The sequence below is a fragment of the Oncorhynchus tshawytscha genome, unplaced genomic scaffold, assembly GCF_018296145.1.
Source record: "Oncorhynchus tshawytscha isolate Ot180627B unplaced genomic scaffold, Otsh_v2.0 Un_contig_9827_pilon_pilon, whole genome shotgun sequence".
NCBI lineage: Eukaryota > Metazoa > Chordata > Actinopteri > Salmoniformes > Salmonidae > Oncorhynchus > Oncorhynchus tshawytscha.
In genome coordinates this window covers 94901-100492 of record NW_024609097.1, presented here as the reverse complement: position 1 = coordinate 100492, position 5592 = coordinate 94901, and the positions used below count along the sequence as shown (strand labels likewise).

Below are 5592 nucleotides of genomic sequence, written 5' to 3'. Positions count from 1 at the left end.
GGCCAGACCCCAGCCAGACCGCCCAGCCAGACCCCACCAGTCCAGTCAATTCCTCAACTCTCTCCCCCGACCCCCACCAGTCAATTCCTCAACTCTCTCCCGACCCCCACCAGTCCAGTCAATACCTCAACCCTCTCCCCGACCCCCACCAGTCCAGTCAATACCTCAACTCAATCCCCGACCCCCACCAGTCTAGTCAATACCATGACTCTCTCCCGACCCCACCAGTCCAGTCAATACCTCAACTCTCTCCCCGACCCCCACCAGTCTAGTCAATACCTCAACTCTCTCCCCGACCCCCACCAGTCTAGTCAATACCACAACTCTCCCCGACCCCCACCAGTCAATACCTCAACTCTCTCTCCCGACCCCCACCAGTCAATACCTCAACTTTCTCCCTGACCCCCACCAGTCAATACCTCAACTTTCTCCCGACCCCCACCAGTCAATACCTCAACTCTCTCCCCGACCCCCACCAGTCAATTCCTCAACTCTCTCCCCAACCCCCACCAGTCAATAGCTCAACTCTCTCCCCCGACCCCCACCAGTCAATACCTCAACTCTCTCCCGACCCCCACCAGTCAATACCTCAACTCTCTCCCCCAGACCCCCACCAGTCAATTCCTCAACTCTCTCCCCGACCCCCACCAGTCAATACCTCAACTCTCTCCCCCCCCACCAGACCCCCACCAGTCAATACCTCAACTCTCTCCCCGACCCCCACCAGTCAATTCCTCAACTCTCTCCCGACCCCCACCAGTCAATACCTCAACTCTCTCCCCGACCCCCACCAGTCAATACCTCAACTCTCTCCCCCGACCCCCACCAGTCAATACCTCAACTCTCTCCCCCGACCCCCACCAGTCAATACCTCAACTTTCTCTAACTACTTTTGCTCTGCTTTCTCTCCAACGGTACATCAACTGGTGAAAGCTAGCTAAGTTCATTCACTTCTGTTGAAACGGGATAAAAGGCTGCAAAATATCTCCATACAAACAGCTGTTAGATAGTAGTAATAGCCACCTCATCTCGCTATCTGATCGATAAGGCTGATCTGGCTGTGGCAGCTACTCGCTAGCTAATTCATTCACCTCGGTTATGGAACATGAGCTAACGTTTACATGTCAGTTACACTACTAGCTCAGCACTGGGAATAAACGCTAGTTGTCTAGTTTTTCTTCTTCTGTTAAGTTAAACAACAGTTAGCCAGTTTCTGCTCCGCCTACTTTTACAATTCGGAGCGCAACACTTAAACACCGTCAGCAGTTGCCTCTGTTCGTCTCTCCCGTGCTGGTCCAGCGAGCCTTTCAGGAGCTTTGCCTTCACACAGCCTGTCAGCCCGCTCTGTGGTGTCCGCGCAGTCTTAAATCCAGCCGACTGAAACCTCCAAACAGCCTACTTGGTCCAGAAAGCACACTGATGCTGTTTTTGGTATCATAGTGCAATGATAAAAATGCAATTTCACTATATGGAGGGATTGTGATCCCCCATCCCCAGTGAAAGTTGTGTCCCTGATGATTTGTACACACAGTGTATTTATACACACACACACACACACACTCCAGATCTACAGAAAGAAGTCAGAACACTCTCTCTCCCTCCATCAGAGATCAGTCTAAACTCCAGGAACCCGTCAGCTGAGATCTCTATCGTCCCAGAATTCTCTCTGTCTGCTGATGTCCGTTTGCTACGTCCCTCCTACTCCTTCTGCAATGGGTAGGACGTCACGCACACACACACACACACAACTGTGTTAGAGATGTGGATTTAATCACCATGGAAACCCTGTCTTCTAATCCATGTTAACCCTGACTTCCTGTCTCTAACAGGAAGGATCTCCTCAGCTGTCCCCACGGCAACATCTGTGATGTCATCGGCCTGGTGGTGTTCTCTGGCCGGCCTGAAAGAATCAGGAGCAAGGGTGGGTTACCATGGTGACGATGTTGATGATGGTCAGGGGCGGACATAGTGATTCAGAGGGCCCAGGCAGAGGCCAGTCGGACCCCCCCCCATTTTTTTTTTTTTAATGGGTTTTATAAAAGAGACGTCATTTAACTGTAAAAATGTAATGGGTTTTATAGAAAAGACATGTCATTTAACTGTAAAGATGTGTTACCTTTGAATATGCCATGAACACGATCAGTCATGTCACTTCAAAAGTAGATGACCTTTGCACACTCATCCAAAACAATTCCAGCATCCCAACTGTGCACCCGCAAACTTTCCTTCAATTCGCAAGTGGCTGAAACTATCTCACCGGAGAAAGCATCCGAGCGAGGGAAACAGCGCCGTGCTCTTTATGATACGATGGCTACACATACAGGGCCTTCAGAAAGGATTCACACCCCTTGACTTTTTCCACGTTTTTGTTGTGTTAGACTGAATTAAAATTGAGTACATTTAGATTTTGTCACTGGCCTCTACACACAAAACACCATAATGTCAAAGTGGAATTCTATTTTTAGAAACTTGTATCCATAAAAAAGGAAAAGCTGAAATGTCTTGAGTCAATAAACATTCCAGCCCCTTTGTTTAGCCTAAATAAGTTCAGGAGTTAACAAGTCATATTTATTTATTTAACCTTTTATTTAACTAAGCAAGTCAGTTAAGAACAAATTCTTATTTACAATGAAGGCCTACCAAAAGGAGAAAGACCTCCTGCTGGGATGGGGGCATTAAAAATATAGATATAAATACAGGACAAAACACACATCACAACACAGCAAGGCAGCAACACATGACAACAACACTGTAGCAACACAGTATGGCACAAACATTATTATGCACAGACACCAGCACAAAGGGCAAGAAGGTAGAGACAAAAATACATCACGTGATGCGTGCTTTGTTGAAGCACCTCTGGCAGTGATTACAATGTGCTTAGGGTCGTTGTCCTTTTGGAAGGTGAACCTTCGCCCCAGTCACCTCTGGCAGTGATTACAGCCTCGAGTCTTCAAGGGTTCCCGTGTGGCGTAGCGGTCTAAGGCACTTCATCTCAGAGCTTACAGAGTCAATGTGGAGGCTATATACAGGGTATTACGGTACAGAGTCAATGGGGAGACTATATACAGGGTATTACGGTACAGAGTCAATGTGGAGGCTATATACAGGGTATTACGGTACAGAGTCAATGTGGAGGCTATATACAGGGGGTACCGGTACAGAGTCAATGTGGAGGCTATATACAGGGGTATTGATACAGAGTCAATGTGGAGGCTATAAACAGGGGGTACCGGTACAGAGTCAATGTGGAGGCTATATACAGGGGGTACTGGTACAGAGTCAATGTGGAGGCTATATACAGGGGGTACCGGTACAGAATTAATGTGGAGGCTATATACAGGGGGTACCGGTACAGAGTTAATGTGGAGGCTATATACATGGGGTACCGGTACAGAGTCAATGTGGAGGCTATATACAGGGGGTACCGGTACAGAGTCAATGTGGAGGCTATATACAGGGGGTACCGGTACAGAGTCAATGTGGAGGCTATATACAGGGGGTACCTGTACAGAGTCAATGTGGAGGCTATATACAGGGGGTACTGGTACAGAGTCATTGTGGAGGCTATATACAGGGAGGGGTACAGAGTCAATGTGGAGGCTATATACAGGGTATTACGGTACAGAGTCAATGTGGAGGCTATATACAGGGGGTACCGGTACAGAGTCAATGTGGAGGCTATATACAGGGGGTACCGGTACAGAGTCAATGTGGAGGCTATATACAGGGGGTACCGGTACAGAGTCAATGTGGAGGCTACAGAGTCAATGTGGAGGCTATATACAGGGGGTACTGGTACAGAGTCATTGTGGAGGCTATATACAGGGAGGGGTACAGAGTCAATGTGGAGGCTATATACAGGGTATTACGGTACAGAGTCAATGTGGAGGCTATATACAGGGGTACCGGTACAGAGTCAATGTGGAGGCTATATACAGGGGGTACCGGTACAGAGTCAATGTGGAGGCTATATACAGGGGGTACTGGTACAGAGTCAATGTGGAGGCTATATACAGAGGGGTACCGGTACAGAGTCAATGTGGAGGCTATATACAGGGGGTACCGGTACAGAGTCAATGTGGAGGCTATACACAGGGTATTACGGTACAGAGTCAACGTGGAGGCTTTATACAGGGTATTACAGGTACAGAGTCAATGTGGAGGCTATATACAGGGGGTACTGGTACAGAGTCAATGTGGAGGCTATATACAGGGGGTACCGGTACAGAGTCAATGTGGAGGCTTTATACAGGGTATTACGGTACAGAGTCAGTGTGGAGGCTATATACAGGGGCGTGCCGGTACAGAGTCAATATGCGGTGGCACCGATTAGTTCAGGTAGGTAGAGTTAATTGAAGTGACTAGATGACAACAGAGAGTGGCAGTGGTGTGGGGAGGGGGGCAAAGTGAATAGTCTGGGTAGCCATTTGACTAGATGTTTGGGAGTCTTGGCTTGGGGGCAGAAGCTGTTTAGAAGCCTCTTGGACCTAGACTTGGCACTCCAGTCCTGCTTGCCTTGTGGTAGCAGGGAGAACAGTCTTTGACTTGATGACTGGAGTCTCTGACCATTTTTAGGGCCTTCCCCTGACACTGCCTGGTATAGAGGTCCTGGATGGCAAGAAGCTTGAGCCCGGTGATGTACTGGGCTGTACGCACTACCCTCTGTAGTGTCTTGCGGTCGGAGGCTGAGCAGTTGCCATACCAGGCCGTGATGCAACCAGTCAGGATGCTTTCGATGGTGCAGCTGTAAAACCTTTTGAGGATCTGAGGATGTTGAGGGAGAGGTTGTTATTCTGGCACCACCTGGCCTGGTGTCTGACCTCCTCCCTATAGGCTGTCTCGTTGTTGGTGCTCAGGCATACCACTGTTGTGTCATCAGCAAACTTAATGATGGTGTTGTAGTCGTGCCTGGCCACGCAGTCGTGGGTGAACAGGGAGTACAGGACGGGATTGAGCACGCACCCCTGAGGGGCCCCCGTGTTGAGGATCAGCATGGCAGATGTGTTGTTACCTGCCCTTACCACCTTGGGCGGCCCGTCAGGAAGTCCAGGATCCAGTTGCAGAGGGAGGTGTTTAGTCCTAGGATCCTTAGCTTATTGATGATCTTTGAGGGCACTATGGTGTTGAACGCTGAGCTGTAGTGAATGAATGAATAGCATTATCACATAGGTGTTCCTTTTGTCCAGGTGGGAAAGGGCAGTGTGGAGTGCAATAGAGATTGCATCATCTGTGGATCTGTTGGTGCGGTATTTAAATTGAAGTGGGTCAAGGGTTTCTGGGATAATGGTGTTGATGTGAGCCATTACCAGCCTTTCAAAGCACTTCATGGCTACAGAAGTGAGTGCTACGGGTCAGTAGTCATTTAGCCAGGTTACCTTAGTGTTCTTGGGCACAGGGACTATGGTGGTCTGCTTGAAACATGTTGGTATTAGAGACTCGGACAGGGAGAGGTTGAAAATGTCAGTGGAGACACTTGCTAGTTGGTCAGTGCATGCTTGCAGTACACGTCCTGGTAATCCATCTGGTCCTGCGGCCTTGTGAATGTTGACCTGCCTGAAGGTCTTACCCACATTGGCAGCATAGAGTGTG

At 49.0% G+C, this 5592-nt stretch overlaps 1 long non-coding RNA gene across 1 annotated transcript; it reads left to right on the top strand.

Moving 5' to 3' along the window:
- The first annotated feature begins 1659 nt into the window (after positions 1-1659).
- On the top strand, positions 1660-2731 carry LOC121844273. The gene is made up of 2 exons (XR_006081931.1): positions 1660-1716; positions 1830-2731. It is a non-coding gene; the product is annotated as an uncharacterized LOC121844273 (long non-coding RNA).
- The last annotated feature ends 2861 nt before the right edge of the window (positions 2732-5592 follow it).